This window comes from Bos grunniens, chromosome X (genome assembly GCF_055505025.1).
Source record: "Bos grunniens cultivar Pamir isolate PY7600 chromosome X, Bosgru_T2T1.0, whole genome shotgun sequence".
In the NCBI taxonomy this organism is placed as follows: domain Eukaryota; kingdom Metazoa; phylum Chordata; class Mammalia; order Artiodactyla; family Bovidae; genus Bos; species Bos grunniens.
Window position 1 is genome coordinate 128,283,772 of NC_141194.1, and position 18,154 is coordinate 128,301,925.

At 41.6% G+C, this 18,154-nt stretch overlaps 1 long non-coding RNA gene across 2 annotated transcripts in view; it reads left to right on the forward strand.

The window, feature by feature from the left end:
• Positions 1–5,694: 5,694 nt before the first annotated feature.
• The window catches only part of LOC147341387 (uncharacterized), a 55,598-nt gene continuing 43,138 nt past the window's right edge, over positions 5,695–18,154 (forward strand). For both annotated transcript variants that reach the window (XR_015159621.1, XR_015159620.1), the window contains exons 1-2: positions 5,695–5,810; positions 6,455–6,538. This is a non-coding gene — a long non-coding RNA (uncharacterized LOC147341387). The remainder of the gene's footprint in view (positions 5,811–6,454; positions 6,539–18,154) is intronic.

Here is an 18,154-nt window from a genome sequence, read left to right on the forward strand (position 1 = left end):
AAGATGGTTTAATAAGTAGCAGCTATAGAAATGGGATCACTAGCAGCTATAAAGCAGCCGTTTGTCTTAGTGATGTGAATCATATTTTAAATCTAGGGAGTAAAGTTTCAAGTAGTTAAATTCATTAGGAATTGAAAAAGTGGGGGATGCTACAGACAGATCACTCTTCTCTAAAAGGAAAATATACATATACAGAGCTCCAAGTAGGGTTATAAATGCTATGATTTTTTAAAAAGAGAACTGTGTCCTTCCATGCTGGATTTTTAAATCATTAGTCTCCCTGTTGACTTAGACATCCTTTCAAAAATGTCAAAAGTAAGCTAGATTACATTTGTTTTGAGAAAATAAAATCTCTCTTTCATTTTGAAAGTAGATATCTTCTGTAGGCTGTATCTGTTGAAAGATTCCCTTTTACAGTGAGTGGTAGTCCTGTTATTTAGGTTGTTCCAAGCTTTCATTGCAGTCTTTTCAGGCATCTGGATAATTCAACACATTTCACTGCGCCTTCCTCCTCAGCATGAAAAAGGCCAGACAATAGTTCTACTTCCTTCAGCAATCACAAGTCAGGAGACAGTTAAAGAGACTCTCTAAGCTTAGCAGAGGACTACCAAACTGAGGATAAACGTTATCTTTGAGGAGAGGGAAGAGAGAGAAGCTCTAAAAAATACTATTGTGCTCTCTCTACCCAAGGTAGTAGGACTTTGCCATGCTTTATTGCAGTGATAGCAGAGACAAGACTGAATGACTGAAATTTTTCAAACATTAAATGAATACTCAGGATCTTGAGTCTTTACTTCTGAATCACGACCTTTTCAAGTAACACACTTAATATTGTAAAATTATTATATAAATGGATAATCCTTAACATTACGATTTGCTTGCTTTGGAAGAAAATGTGATGATAAGTCTTGGGAGATTGTACTTTGAATATAAAACTGTATCTTTCATCATGTTCCATGTCATGACTATTTTCCCTTAGAAAATTTATAATGGTGCAAAGATGGACACATTTAATCTGAAAAAATGATTGAAAAAAGTGATGTGTGTAAAATATTTCTGCTTTATAGCTTTTTCTTTGATTATAGTATTACAGTCTGCTAGCAATTTTATGGTTTGTAATATCAGAAGTTCTACTTCTAAGATCACATAAACAGGAAAATCAAAGTGTTTCAAACAGAGTGTAAAAATACCTTTAACACTATTTAATCTTAATAGTGAATCACTTAATGTCTACTGAGTCTATTCTCAAGGTAGGAGAATTAATTTAAGAAATTTTCCTACTGATGGAAGGCAGGTTATTTTGATATCTTTTCAGTATTTGCATAAGTATTTTGACTTGAAATATTTGACTTGTAAAAAATAATGCTGTTAGTGGGAGGAAACTGTTTTATCATACTGTTGAGAGAAGCAAAGATGGACAGAACAGTAATTTTAAAGTATCACATAATAACAAAATTAGTTCCATGCTGTAAGTGCTAGTACTCACATACCTCATTCGATTTACGCAAGATGTAATTTTATTCTATTGTAACTTATTCTTGCTATTCAAAACAAGATTAAATCATTAATAAGGATAAGAGATGTTTGTAAATAATGAAACACTTTTACTTTTAAAAATCAAAGTTAGCAAAGACCAATTCATAAAAGTAAAGTTTACTAACAAATGAAATTTAATAAAATGTGTATTTTAAACTTTTTCACATTTCAGAAAGTCGATCCACCTCTTCTACCATTTGATCTTCATAAAACCCTTTGAGATTGAGATAAATGTATTTTTGCTTTCTGCATTTTAAAACCAAATTATATAATTGTGCATGTTCAATTAGTGAAATTTCCTGCTTCTTAACAAGGGGTAAATCTTTTGAAATTGATGTTTAATTCACACTGACACTATTTAGTTGAAGAAGTATTGTTTACTTTACTCATATGATTTATGTTGGTATATGTTATTGAAAATAAATAGCATTCAGAAGTTCATTATTAATGCAAATATTTTCTTTTGTTTCATTGACACAAATTTTCTCAAACAAATTAAGCCTCAGTAACAAAAAATTCAAATTTCTTTTATTCAGATTAATTTATTTTCATATTCTTGCCATTCAAAACAAGATGATTCATTTTTAAAACAGGAAATGCTTGTAAATAAATAAATACTTTGAAAAGAAACAAAGTTAGTCAAGCCCAGTTTAAAGTGACTCTCCTGAAATCCCAGTTCTTGTTCTAGAATCAAATAGCAAAATAGCATTTGAAATATTTTCTCTTTGGTACCTCCACACGCCCCCCCCCCATATTGTTCAGTGAGTGTTCTGATCTGCTGGCTTTGTTTTAGGCCCCCTGGGCCCACACTCACATATGAACACAGAACCATGCAAATGTAGCCAAACACACAGTGCAGGAGGATGCTGAATTCCTGATCCCAGGCAAAACTAGAGTGTAAGAGACCTTTGCAAGTGTAGTCCAAAAAATTAAAGTAGTAAATACACATAGAACAAAAGCTCCATTCTAGTTGTGTGAGGAACATAATACTCTTAAATTACTTTCTGGTTTCCATGGGGACCTTTTTGTCCTAAGATACCAATCATTAGGTTTAACAGAGCCACTTAATATTATTTCTAAATCAAGTAAAATGATTTCTCAAATGGGTAAAATGTTTATTACCAGTATTTTTAAAGTGCTAAAATTCAAATTACTTGAGACTGCTGCTTTTGGTGGCACAATTAAATCTAGAGTCAATATAGAGGTATCCTCCTCTCCTTTTCAGGCGGATGAACGCTCCAAGTATCTCTATTTGGGGGGCAATTCTTCACAAGATATCTGGTTTTTAATTCATTAGAAACTCAAAATAGTGTCAAGAATTTTACATTATGATGAGAATTCTTAAATAAATTCTCTCTTCCTCCCTTTGGCCAGTTTCAATGCCTTCCTTACACATTCTTATATAACATCTGGGCTTCTGTGTAAGCGTATGTATGTTCTATATGAGATACACACATATATATATTATACCCACACCCATACACATAAACACACACACACAGGCCAATCTGTTTGGGCGTAAATGATGTGACTGGGACTGGGAGTTGTGGCTCCTTTATTTTGCAGAATGCTTAAGTATTGTTTGTCTCACAATACTGGGAGGGAGAAGGAGCCTGGTGGGAGCTGGAGCCTTAAGCCCTGGGCTGTGGTCTGGGGGAGGGGACGGGGTTGCGGGGTCACAAGCTCTTAGCTTTTAGCCTCAGCATGACCACAAGTTTTAAAGCATGAAGGGATCACGTGCTTTTCTTTGAGCTGTTAGTTATTCTGACTTTTGGGGTGTGTGTGTGTGTGAAATGCTTTGTTCTTTAGCTTTTTTTGATTCTCTAGGTATTTTGGCTGATGATTATAATTTTTTTTCCCAAAAGAAAAAGACCAAAATAAGTGACTTATGTATCAAATGATGTCCTAGTTTTTTCTGGATAGTAACATATAGCTTGTGCTTAATTTTACCTTACACTACCCAGGTACTGAGATGGAATAAATTATTTTCGCCAGTTGGGAACTTGATCCAGACATTCTATATGTTGCAAGCCTTAAAAAAATCAAGAACAAGAAAATATCCTGGTAAAGCAATCTCAAAATACCTTATTCCGGGTATTGTTCTGGCTTTAAAGGGAAGGGGGGTGGGAGGAGGGGTGTAAGTTGAGGGGGGCGAGTAGGAAGACTCTGGAGGATGTCTTGTTTAATGAACTGTTTAAAACTTTTGGAAAATCTTAAGCTACTGAAGTCCCTCAACATGGTATTTCCATTTGAAAGCCTCTACTCAGATCTTTCACTTTTGGGTAGCTGCTTCTGCTAGTTCTCTTTTAAAAGGATGATTTCATCTTTTCCAACTCTCTTCTCTTTCTCAAACCAAGACACAGAGACAGAATGCCAAATTAAGACTTCTGATGATAATGAGATTTATTTGGGAACATTTTCCAAAATCAGGGTAATGGGTCTTTTTGTTCTGATGGTGAAGAGGATGAGGATATGTTTACTCATTGACTGGGAGCTCTGGCTGCAGCACACAATTAATTATGCTAATAGTTTGTGAGGAGCGGATGTAACTCCCCTACCCCCCTTTTTTCGGGGGGAGGGGAGTTTGGCAAAAGGGGAAGGAGACGCCCTGGGGTCGGATCACATGATATTATCTTCGCGCCACTTTTGCAAAAACCCTTTTTTTACTCCAGGTTTTGCTCGAGCTCAAAGGTACTGTTCTTATCTTGCTTTAATACAATGTTTCTTGAAGTCGGGTTTAAGATCTCTTCCCTCCCCCTCCTCTTCTTTCCACTGCTAGTCGTTACCATTAAAGGTCGAAAATTGCATTGAAGTCGGTGCAATCTCACAGGACGGATCTGGTTCAGTAGTAAACTTTGGGCTGCGTAGTTTCCAGAAAGTATCAGGCAGAAGCGCCAGGGTGGGCTGCAAAGTCTGTTTGCGTGTTTTATGAAAAAAGGAGAAAGCCCACCTGTAGGAGTGACTCCCATCGAAGAAATAAGTGTGGCTTTCGTTGCCTCCACCCCAGACTCATAAGAGGCACTAGCCGTTCAGGTTGGACTCCATCGCGGACCAGGGCCGGGAGAGGCCAGTCTTTTGTAATCCGCTTGCCTGAGCTACTACTGTACACCAGGTTGAGAATCATATGGCGCCCTTGTCCCCGTCTGGGCTTTGGGCTGCCACAATCTCCTGCGGTAACAATAGTGGGGAGGGAGAGGTCGGCTTCATTTGGCACACCCCTTTCCTCATCCCCCGCTAGCGTCCCAGTGCTTTCCTCTCTGGAATCCGCGTGTTCTTTCCCTTCTCTGATTTGTAACTCTCCCGCACTCCCAAGCTCCCTGCCCGCTCCCGGGTCCGCCCGGAACCTGGAGTGGGTATAGTCTGATGACCGCATTTTGCCCAGTGTTCAAAGTCTGGTATGCTTAATTCCATTTTTATTGTGCTTCTTAAAAACTAAGACGTCGTCTTACTTTTCACAGAGAGTGTACTTGGGCTTTGGCCTTTAAGCAGCCGGCCTTCAATTGGTTCTCATTAGCTGTGGAATGAGAAGAGAAAGCCAGATAATTGCACCGTATCTTCCTTGCATTTGTGCGTGTACTCGGTGGCTGCTACCGTTAACGATGCCTGCCAAGAAAGCCTGATTTACTGGGTGAGGGGGGCTCCTGGCAAAGGCGAAACCCTCCCAACAGTAGCACAAGGTGCCAGAGGTTAGAACTTTCACATGTGCACAGAGTGAATATGCTGTGTCTGTATTTCTTTCCTCCTGGGGCCTTAGGAACACTTTCAATCTAGCGGCGAGGTGGCGCGCATGCGCGCGCCGGGTGGGGGACACCCCGGTCCCACGGCTCCGTGGGCCTCGTCGTCTATCTCCGGTGGGGGGATGGGGCGAGCGCCGCGGGAGCGGGACCGGACGAGGTGGTAGCGAGTGCGCCCTCCTGGGCTCGCCGCCAGTGGCACCGGCTCTAGCACCGGACGCCGCCCGCCCGCGTCGGAGGTGCGCCTTTAATTAAAAGACTTCGGCTCGCGGGAAAGAGGGGAAAATGCCGACTGCGCTCGGCCCGTGGGTAACTGGGACTCGGTGGGGTTTTCGCTTTGGCGGGGTGGGGGTTCCGTTTCCTAATTCCTGTGCGGGCCGGGTGGGCGGGGGCGGGCTTTTTCCCTGGGCTATTAAAGGCAGAGGGGCGGGCTTTTCCCAGGGATAGAGCGTCGGACGGAGGGCCGAGGGGACGGAGCGCTCCTCGAGTGGTGGCAGGACGGCTGGTGGCCCCGCGTCGTGCTGGCCGGGGGCGCTTTGGGTGAGGCGGGCACTCGTGGCCCCGATTAATTTCCTGAACGCCGCTTCTCGCTTCTCTTCCTCCTCGGGCTTTCCGCAGGAGGCTGCGCTCGCGCCGGGTCCGCGGAGCGCTCGGGTGGCGCGCGCCGCCCAGGGTGTGTGGTGGGGCGCCTGCGGGGGACGGGAAGAGGGGTGGCCGGTGCGGGATCGCTGCGCGCGCCACCTGCAAGGGGCGGGCGCGGGCCGGGTCCCGTGCCGGAGTGGCCCGGGCCGGCGGCCGGAGCCGAAGGGGCGAATCTTCGTTGGGGCAGCTCTGATGGGGAGAATTGACTGGCTGGGTGGGAGGGGACGGAGCGGGTGGGACTTGAGAAAAGCAAAGTACCCTAGTGCAGTTGAGGGGTAGCGGGGAGCGCGCGGGAAACGACTCGCCTTTTCTTTTCCATCACTGACCTTTAGGTTCCAGGAGAACTTTGGGGGTGCGGAATGAGGGGGTGCACGTGAAGGGGAAAAAAGGACTCCCCTCCCCCTTGGCTTGTCTCCCACCAACCCGGGAATGGAGGGGGAGGGAGGCGTGGGCTTGGCGCGTTTTTGGGGCTTTGAATGGAGAACTCCGTTTCCCATGATGCTTTGTTTCTTTCTCTTTAATCTCGGCGGCGGCGGCTGCAGCACGAGGACGGGAGCGCGTGGTGTGAGCAGCTGGAGCACACTCTGGGCGCGCGGGCGGCTCCCGGACTTCAACAGGAGCGCTAGGTAAGTGTGTGAGAGGCGCGGGAAGAACCCGAGGGATGCACAAAGGCGGAGGTGGAGGCTTTCCTCGTGGGGAGGGGAGTGTTTTTACATTTTAAGGAAGTGGGAGAGTGGCTGTCCATCGCGGGCGAGGTATACCAGATGAACAGCTCATTAAAGAAAAATAGTAATTGCGGCAGGCGCTCTCCGACCCGTGTGTGGCTCAGTGTTGCCAAGTTGAATCAAATACAATACATTTTTGAGTCCATTTAGGAGTATTTTTTTAAGGGGGAAAAGTACAGGCGGAGAAATCTAATTTAAGAGGAAAAATGGTCCTCTTCTCTACTAATTTTAGTCTTCTTTCTCCATAGAATTTAGATTTTTAGATTTAAGTGTAGTTTTTATGCATCAGTTTAAGGAGTTTTCTTATAAAAATTAGATTAGTGGTTTGGAATACCGTGAAGGAAGCCCAACATTTAAAATTCCCTCACTAGTTAAACATAGTACGGATTCTGAGTCTCTGAATTTTTCTTTTTCTTTTTTTGACAAAACTTAATCCATCATGGAAGAGGTAGAGTAACCCTGTGAACCCTTTTCAAATAGGGGCTCATTTCCTTGCTGCATGTTCTTAGGTAAGATAAGCACTTGGGAATGGAGAAGGTTTGCTTATGGACGATAATGACATGAAGGGAAGAGAAGCTAATCTGCCTTCTTTGGGTTTAATGGAGAAAATGGGTCCATAAATGTTTAAACAGAACAAGAGCCCTTTGAAATAGATCAAAATGTGACATCTCTAGGCCATCTGTGCATTATGTGAAGAGCGTGGAAGGCTGCGTTTCTTAAACCAGCTTTAAAATTTCTCTCATAGTCTATTAATGGAGTGGGGGCAGGGAATGTTCATTTAATCTCACAGTCATTTTTTGTATGGTGCCCTACCTCAAGAAGTGGATAGTCACTCTGATTTTCATATGCTTCTTTCTCTAAATAAACCTCTTCTAAAACCGGGGTGGAGGGAGGTAATGGACCTGCACATTTTCTGGGATGCAGATACCAAGTTTTCTTGGTGGAAAGATGGAGAGGGGAGGTCCGAAATCCGCTTATACATAAGAATTGGACTTTTGAAATTGCCAGTGTTATTTGTGTTCAACTCTGTGTAAATAATTCAGAGTATTAATATTTCTCAGGACTTGGCTGAAACTCCAAAACCTAGCTGGGACTCTCTAAGCCAAAGAAAAGCTTGTTTCAGGAATATTAACTAGTAGTTGACTTGTTCAGTATCTAACTTTTTTTTTTTTTGAACCAGGTGAGTCTGAATAGGTCAGTGAGGATGGAAAAGAAGAGCTCACGAAAGACACTTTTGCTTTTTTGCTTCAGGAATAGGCCTTGGCCATGTAAAAGTGCTTACAGTGCAGGTAGCTTTTTGAGATCTACTGCAATGCAAGCACTTCTTACATTACCATGGTGATTTAATCAATGGCTACTGAGACCTGTAGTTTGTGCAGAAGGAAGCTGTCGGTGCTTTGGAGCTGTTTCCCAGAACGTGTCTCTTGTGTTAAGGTGCATCTAGTGCAGTTAGTGAAGCAGCTCAGAATCTACTGCCCTAAATGCTCCTTCTGGCACAGGCTGCCTGACATACAGCATTGGAAAATATACCTTGACTGATAATTTGCATAGGACGCCTTTCAAAGGTTTGTCTTTGGTTTTGTCCTTGTTTGTTGGGAGCAGAGGGGTGAGGGTGGTGTGCAGCACACGTTTTTTGGTATCAAAGCATAAGATCAGGTCCCAGTAGTACCAAAGTGCTCACAGTGCAGGTAGTTTTGGCAGCGCTCTACTGTAGTGTGGGCACTTCCAGTACTCTTGGATAACGGCTCTTGCTGATGCTGAGAACATTCAAAGACACTGCTACTTACAGTTAGTTTTGCTGGTTTGCATTTCAGCGTGTGGATATATGGCTGTGCAAATCCATGCAAAACTGATTGTGATACTGTGTTTCTTCTGCGGCCCTACCTTCTCACGAATCTCCAGTCTTCGCACGAATCTCCAGTCTTCGCACCCATTCATTCATGGGTGGGGATTTGTTGCACTGCTTGTGTTATATATAAAGTATTGCACTTGTCCCGGCCTGTGGAAGAAATGAGGAATTTATCATCTTCTTTTAATGTTTAAAGGTTGTAAGTTCTGATACTTGATCATTGTAAAATGACCTGTTTTGCTGTTGTCGGGTGGATCACGATGCAATTTTGATTAGTATAATAGGAGAAAAATTGCACGGTATCCATCTGCGAACCGCAGGACCCTTGTTGACAACAGTCTGTTGGTACTTAAGTAAGATGTCCTTTCTCTAGTTAACTGCAGTTAAAAAATGTTCTGAAACACATCTGGAGTTTTAAAAATGGTAACAGTTTTTAAAATAAAATATTTGAAATCAAGAAGGTGTATTTTCGCAGTTGGGTGAAGGAGCAGATTGTTACTGAATGTAAATGGACATTTAAATGTAAATGTGCAAAATAAAAGATATTTATAGATCTGGAAAAAATTGACTCTTTTTCAAACAATTGAGAATGCTGGTAGATTCAAGAAAAAAATATCTCATGGTTGGATGAGATGGGGTCCTAAAGGGAAACTTGTGCATATCTGCTTTTCAAGTGTGCATCTGCAGAAAGCAGCAAGACACCTAATTTGGAAGATTTTTATGATGCAGACACATATCTGGACAAAATGTGCTCATTTTAAGTACCCGTGCTTACCCATATGAGGGAGATGCAAAGTTATAGATCAATGGGACGCCTACCCTTGAGGAACTGGGCACACTTGAGATTTAACAGGGTAGGGGGAGCTTGTTGATCCACTCACTTTGGGACTGTCAGAGGAAATCATTTGGTGGAAGGGCCACTGAGATGGAGAAATACTGCCTTGCTTTGGAGACTAGTAGATGTTGGAAACCTGGACGTGGGCTTATTAGAATTTGGGGCCCAGGGTTCTATGGGGTGACTAACCTTGTGCAGAAATTACCCTTGAGAGCTGTTTGAGACAGATCACATGGTAGAAAAAGTGAATATTGACTAATAACACAATGAAAGTGTTAAGTTTATTCAGCCAGTCGCCACCCCAGATAAGGCAGCTTGGATCCTGTAGTGGTTCTTGAATGTTAGCACTTGTTAAAATACAGATCCCCAGCCTTACCTCCAAAAACTGATTCAGTAGGTCTGGAGTGAGGCCTGAGGGTTTGCATTTCTAATCCAGGTACTGCTGTGATGGCTGGAGACCACACTTTGAGAACTACTGCTCAAAAACAATGAAAGACCTCAGTTTCTAGGACACAAAGTCAGTTTCTAGTCAACAAAGGAAGGTGTCTATTTGAAATGTCATCTTTTAGTCTTTATTTCTCATCAAAAAGAGATAACGGACAACCGAAAGGTGGTGTGTGTGTGTGTCATTTTTAGTTTGTTTCCTGTTGCCATGGAATTTTTGAATTTTAAAACCATTTTAATTTTCCCTTATAACAGTCCAGTTTAATCAAGAAGAGGAGCTCTTACTGAATTGCACTTAGCATTGAGCTACTTGCCTAAGGCTTCTGTTTCCTCATAAGGGGAAATAATGATAACGTTGGTCTACCTCAAGTATATGTGGGTTCAGTATGTTTTCTTTGGTGGTAGTGGTTTGGGGGATGGATTTTAATTCTTGGTGATGAAGTGAAATCTTAATGAAAAGAGACTTGGTAGTAAATTCTGTCTTCCATTATTAAGTAAGTGTGTGATTTTTTAAAAGTGACTAATGCTTGAGGCAATTATACAAGCATAAAGAACTCTACAGATATTTCCTGTGCTGTCTAATGCTTACTACTTTGTTGGTGCCTAATCATAGTTAAGTTTGATGTGGCAGCAAAGCAAAGGTCTCCCTCCCCCCTAATAAAGTAGCTCACTAAAAGAGGGGATTAAAGCTTATTTGTTATAATCCTTAACACCAGCAAACCTCCGCTTTAATAATGCAAGTTTATTGTCTCTAGTGGTTCACTGGTGCTTTAGCAAAGGTGGCTAGTATGCAGACAGTTATTGCAGTTTCCACTTTTAATGGGCATGTGTGGAGGGGCTGTGTTCCTGAGGGGTAAACCACTTGGCCTCTTTTGAGTCTCAGTTCCTTCATCTAAAATCAGGGCGGATCTGGGTGATGCTAGCTTCAGATATTCTGATCTACCTTTGGAGGAGAAATGTCAAATGGCATCCCGTGTATGCAGAATCTAAAAGGAAATGATGTGATGCAAATAAACTTATTACAAAACAGAAACGGACTTAGAACAAACTGGTTGCTGGAGGGGAAGGATGAGGGGAAGAGATAGTTTGGGATGGATATATACACACTGCTATCTTTAAAATGGATAACCAAAAAGGACCTACTGTATAGCACATGGAACTCTACTCAATGTTATATGGCAGCTTGGACAGGAGGGGAGTTTCAGGAAGAATGGACACGTGTATGTATGGCCAAGTCCACCTGAACTATCACTATCAGTTGCTGTCCATCTGAAACTACCACAACATTGTTAATGGACTATACCCCAATGTAGAATAAAAAGTTTAAAAAATAATAATAATCTCTGTTAAAATTCAGTTCAGTCACTCAGTCATGTCCGACTCTTTGCGACCCCATGGACCGTACCACGCCAGGCTTCCCTGTCTATCACCAACTCCTGGAGCTTGTTAATGGACTATACTCCAATATAAAATGAAAACTTTAAAAAATAAAAATAATCTGTTAGACATCTCCAATAATTCTAAAAGTGCTTTGCATTTAAGTCATTTGTTTAGAATTTGAGGGGAAATGGGTCACTTAAATTGGTAGTTATGGAGAAAATTTGGAGAAGGAAGTGGCAACCCACTTCAGTATTCTTGCCTGGAGAATCCCATGGACAGAGGAGCCTGGCAGGCTACACTCCATGGAGTCAAAAGAGTCGGACATGATTTAGCAACTAAACCACCACATGGGGAAATGAGTAACATACCACATACAGCTTACTTATTTCTAAAGATTTACAATAGGTTCAGGAGAAGCACTACAAGTATATGATTTGCCTTTGATTCAGTTTTTTTTTTCCTAAGGTCATCAGTGTGGGCATTTATTTTCCCCAGACAGAAGAGTCAATGTGGCATCAGTTTAATTAGCACAAACATATGTTGACTGAGAAGTTGTCTATTTGGCAATTCTGTTACATTAGCTTTGAAACAAGGGACTGTATAAAATTTAAGCTGAAAGAATCCTACCTTATACATCACTGTTGTTCAGTCGCTCAGTCATGTCTGACTCTGCAACCTTATGGACTATATAGCACGCAGGGCTTCCCTGTCCTTCACCATCACCTGGAGCTTGCTCAAACTCATGTCCATTGAGTCGGTGATGCCATCCAACAATCTTGTCCTCTGTCGTCCCCTTCTCCTACTGCCTTCAATCTTTCCTTGCATCAGGATCTTTTCTAATGAATCAGCTCTTTGCATCAGATGGCCAAAGTTTTGGGGCTTCAGCTTCAGCATCAGTCCTTCCAATGAATATTCAGGGTTGATTTCCTTTAGGACTGACTGGTTTAATCTTGCAGTCCAAGGGACTCTCAGGAGTCTTCTCCAACATCGTAGTTCAAAAGCATCAATTCTTTGGCACTCAGCCTTCTTTATGGTCCAACACTCACATCCATACATGACCACTGGAAAGACCATAGCTTTGACTAGATGGACCTTTGTTGGCAAAGTCAAGTCTCTGCTTTTTAATAGACTGTCTAGGTTTGTCATAGCTTTTCTTCCAAGGAGCAAGTGTCTTTTAATTTCATGGCTGCAGTCACCATCTGCAGTGATTTTGGAGCCCAGAAAAATAAAGTGTCATTGTTTTCATTGTTTCCCCATCTATTTGCCATGATGTGATGGGATCAGATGCCATTGGTCTTTGTTTTTTGAATGTTGAGCTTTAAGCCAGCATTTTCACTCTCCTCTTTCACCTTCATCAAGAGGCTCTTTAGTTCCTCTTCACTTTCTGCCATAAGGGTGGTGTCATCTGCTTATCTGAGGTTATTGATATTTCTCCCGGCAATCTTGATTCCAGGTTGTGCTTCATCCAGCCTGGTGTTTCTCATGATGTACTCTGAATATAAGTTAAATAATCTGAGTGACAGACAATATGCAGCCTAGATGTACTCCTTTCCCAATTTGGAACCAGTCTGTTGTTCCATGTCCGGTTCTAACTGTTGCTTCTTGACCTTCATACAGGTTTCTCAGGAGGCAGGTGAGATGATCTGGTATTCCCATCTCTTTAAGAATTTTCCACAGTTTGTTGTGATCCACATAGTCAAAGGCTTTAACATAGTTAATAAAGCAGAAGTACATATTTTTCTGGAATTCTCTTGCTTTTTTGATGATCCAGTGGATGTTGGCAATTTGATCTCTGGTTCCTCTGCCTTTTCTAAGTCCAGCTTGAACATCTGAAAGTTCTTGGTTCAGGTACTGTTGAAGCCTAGCTTGGAGAATTTTGAGCATTACTTTGCTAGTATGTGAAATGAGTGCAATTGTGTGGTAGTTTGAACATTCTTTGGCACTACCTTTCTTTGGGAGTGGAATGAAAACTGACCTTTTCCTGTCCTGTGGCCACTGCTGAGTTTTCCAAATTTGCTAGCATATAGATCATAGTCCAGCTTTATTCTTAAGTGGGGAGACTGAAGCCCAGGAGGAAGTGACTTGCTCAAGGTTTTGATAAATAAGCAATTAGGGACCAATATGTTGAGTGCCAAGATAGATGTCCAGAGGCAGAGAAGAGGACGTGAAACCCAGGCTGGATCAGGTAGTGCTTCCCAGGGGGCCTCAGGAAAGGGGGCCTGAGGGGAGGTAGGCAAGAAGGTCAGTGAAGGGTCTTTTTAGGCAGAGTGGTTTATGTAAAAAGACGAGAGCAGATGGAGGTTCTTCTTCAGAATGGCTGGCCCATGTGAGGAGAGAAGTAAGTTGGGGCTAGATCACAGAACCTTGTCCTGAATGGAAAGGGAAGTCACTTAAAAGTTTTAAGCAGAGAAGTGACCCTCATTTGCCCATTTAGTAAGACCTCTCTGACAGCAGCATAGAGGCTGGCTTGGAGAGTACTGGGCCCAAAGGTGGCTAGTAGGCTAAGCAGGAGGTGAAGATGTGAGTCAGGACAGCAGCCCCAGCACAGAGGTAGTGGCAGCTTTCTTCTATAAATACATGGATAAATCTAACACAGTTCCAACCAGTTTCCAAACTTCATGATGATTCTGAAGTTCATCTGTAAGAATACACAGGGAAGACACATGAACCCCGATGTTCACTGCAGCACTGTTTACAGTAGCCAGGACATGGAAGCATGTCCATCAGCAGACAAATGGATAAGCAAGTTGTTGTACATATACACAATGGAATATTACTCAGCTGTAAGAAAGAACACATTTGAGTCAGTTCTAATGTGGTGGATGAAATTGGTGTCTATTATACAGAGTGAAGTAAGTCAGAAAGAGAAACACCAATACAGTACATTAAAGCATATATATGGAATTTAGAAAGCCGGTAATGACAACCCTGTATGCAAGACAGCAAAACAGACAGAGATGTAAAGAACAGACTTTTGGACTCTGTGGGAGAAGGCTAGGGTGGGACGATTTGAGAGAATAGCATTGAAACATGTATATTACCATATGTGAAATAGATGACCAGTGCAAGTTTGATGCATGAAGCAGGGCACTCAAAGCTGGTGCTCTGGGACAACCTAGAGGGATGGGATGGGGAGGGAGGTGGGAGGGGGGTTCAGGATCGGGGGACACATGTGCACCCATGGCTGACTCATGTCGATGTATGGCAAAAACCACCACGATATTGTAATTATCCTCCAATTAAAATAAATAAATAAAAAATTTAAAAAAATGGTGAGGAGGAAAAGGAGTCATGAAGGAGAACTTAACAGATATTAAAACTTAGAAAGTAGCATTTTAAAAGTGATGCTAGGAAAAAATAAAAGTGATGCTAAGATTAAAAATAGATGCCTGTTGCTGAGATTTCTCTGCTGTTCTACTGATTGAAATATATATATAAGTATTTAGATGGTCATTAGGGTGCCATTTCAAATTGGGAAAGAAAAGATAGGTTAGTCAGTAAAAGTTGGTTAATTATTTTGAGAAAACCTGAAATGAAATAACAGCTAAAACTCTGATCCCACTCATCAGAATAAACCCCAGATGGATAAAGAGCTGAATATAAAAAATGAAACTGCACATTATCTAATTCTCCCTACTTTTCTTTATATTTAAAATTTTCATAACAAAACAATTAAACTATAAAGTACTAAGAAAATAAGGTGAGAAAAGCTCAGTCATGAGATTGAGAAAAGCTGTTTTAAGAATAATATTGATGACAAGGAACCACTAAAAAAAGATGAATTTGAACACAAAAACTTCACATCAAAAATCATCTGAAAATTAAAAAGCAGAAGATAAACTCATAATGTTTTATATGTTGTATTACATATGAATAGTATATAATAGTGTATTATATATGAATAGTAAACCAACTTTCTCCTTCCCTGCTTCCCTCCCTCCTCCCTCCTTCCTTCCATGAACGTTTATTGAGGATCTATTATGTCAGATACCCTCTTAGTGCTAGGGAATCACTATGAACAAAACAAAGTACCTCTTCCCTGGTGGTCCAGTGGTTAAGAATCTGCCTTGCAGTGCAAAGGATGTGTGTTCAATCCCTGGTTGAAGAACTAAGATCCCACATGTCTCAGGGCATCTAAGCCTGCGTGCCACATTGAGAAAGATCCCATGAGCCATAACTAAGACCTGACACAGACAACATTAATAAGTATTGAAAAAGTCCCTGCTCTAATGGATCCTTTAGTCAGGGAAATGGATAATAAACAAAATAATTATTATATCAGATGGCAAGTGATATGCAGAAAAATAAGTGAATTTGTTCATCTGCTAGGGCTGCTGTAACAAACTCGGTGGCTTAAAACCACAGAAATTTATTCTTTAATAGTTCTAAAGGCTAGAAGTCCAAAATCAAAGTGTTGGCAGGCCCTCTGAGGGCTCCAGGGGGTGATGCTTCCTTGTCTCTTCCTGGCTTCTGGTGGTTGCCCTCAGTCCTTGGTTTGTAGACACATTACTCCAATCTCTGCCTCTATTGTTGCATGATACTGTTCCTGTGTGTTTCTATGTGTCTCTCTGTTTCTTACAAGAATACCAGTAATTGGACTTAGGGTCTACCCTAATGCAGTGTGACCTGATTTCAACTTGACTACATCTGCAAAGATTCCATTTCCGAAAAAAGTCACATTTACAGGTATAGGTATTAGGACTTGAACATATCTTTTGAAGGAACACAGTTCAACCCAGTACAGCAAGGTGGGGGAAACAGTGTTGGGGTTGGTTGCTGTGTTAAAATATGACAATCAAGGGAGTTGTCACTGATGAGGTGACAATTGAGTAGAGAGGAGGAGGTCATGAGGGTATGAGCTATGTGGGTATGGAAGGAAGAGCACAGTAATTATTCTTAATCCAAATGAAACACTTGATAATAATAGCTGACACTCATTGAACAATTTCTGTGTCTTAGGTATAGTATCTCATAATTTTTACAATCCTATAAGGTTCTATAAGATAAATCAATTATTATGTCCATATTAGAGATGAAGAAACTGAAGCTCAGGAAGGTCAAGTAATTTGTCCAAGTTTTCACATCTGATAAACCAAGAACCAAGTCTCTACCCTACTGTCTGCAGAGTCTAAGGCAATAGAAAAATGAATGTAAAAGAATTCCTAAGTGATAACTTTTTAGGAGTTCATCCTCAGTAGTAATTAGTGCAAATCAGAACAACAGGGAGGTTTTTTTGACATCAAGTTTACCACCATTAAAAAGATTGAGGATAAGAGTACATCCTGTATTACTCCATTCATATGTCATTCTAGACTAGATTAAACTAATCTCTGACAAGGAAAAAAAAAATCAGAGCAGTGACTGCCTTTTGAAAGGGTAGGGGCATCCCAGGTATGAAGCGGCATGAAACAACCTTCTAGGGTGATGCAAATGTTCTATATTTTGACAGGGGTTTGGGTTCCACAGGTGTGTGCATTTGTCAAAACTCATCAAAGTACATATACTTAAGATTCATTCATTTCACTACATGTTCATTTTATCTAAAAAAGGAATTAAGTATTAAACTCTAGTTAATGACAAGCATGCTAAAGCATTTAGGGATAGAGTTAACTGAAGCTGCAACTTACTTTGAAGAGCTTAAAAAGTTAAGGTGGACTGATGGATGGATGGATGGATAGATGGATAGACATGCAATAAAGTCAATATCAGTTCAGTTCAGTTCAGTCGCTCAGTCATGTCCGACTCTTTGCGACCCCATGAATCGCAGCACGCCAGGCCTCCCTGTCCATCACCAACTCCCGGAGTTCACTCAGACTCACGTCCATCGAGTCAGTGATGCCATCCAGCCATCTCATCCTCTGTCGTCCCCTTCTCCTCCGGCCCCCAATCCCTCCCAGCATCAGAGTCTTTTCCAATGAGTCAACTCTTCGCATGAGGTGGCCAAAGTACTGGAGTTTCAGCTTTAGCATCATTCCTTCCAAAGAAATCCCAGGGCTGATCTCCTTCAGAATAGACTGGTTGGATCTCCATGCAGTCCAAGGGACTCTCAAGAGTCTTCTCCAACACCACAGTTCAAAAGCATCAATTCTTCAACGCTCAGCCTTCTTCACAGTCCAATTCTCACATCCATACATGACCACAGGAAAAACCATAGCCTTGACTAGACGGACCTTTGTTGGCAAAGTAATGTCTCTGCTTTTGAATATGCTATGTAGGTTGGACATAACTTTCCTTCCAAGGAGTAAGCATATTTTAATTTCATGGCTGCAGACACCATCTGCAGTGATTTTGGAGCCCCCAAAAATAAAGTCTGACACTGTTTCCACTGTTTCCCCATCTATTTCCCGTGAAGTGATGGGACCGGATGCCATGATCCTCATTTTCTGAATGTTGAACTTTAAGCCAACTTTTTCTCTCTCCACTTTCACTTTCAACAAGAGGCTTTTGAGTTCCTCTTCACTTTCTGCCATAAGGGTGGTGTCATCTGCATATCTGAGGTTATTGATATTTCTCCCGGCAATCTTGATTCCAGCTTGTGTTTCTTCCAGTCCAGCGTTTCTCATGATATACTCTGCATATAAGTTAAATAAGCAGGGTGACAATATACACCCTTGATGTACTCCTCTTCCTGTTTGGAACCAGCCTGTTGTTCCATGTCCAGTTCTAACTGCTGCTTCCTGACCTGCATACAGATTGCTCAAGAGGCAGGTCAGATGGTCTGGTATTCCCATCTCTTTCAGAATTTTCCACAGTTTATTGTGATCCACACAAAGGCTTTGGCATAGTCAATAAAGCAGAAATAGATGTTTTTCTGGAACTCTCTTGCTTTTTCCATCATCCAGTGGATGTTGGCAATTTGATCTCTGATTCTTCTGCCTTTTCTAAAACCAGCTTGAACATCAGGAAGTTCACGGTTCACGTATAGCCAGCTGTTAACAATAGTAGAACTTAGGTGATAAGGATGTGCATGTTCAATGTACAATTCTTTGAGCTTTTCTTCATGTTCAGG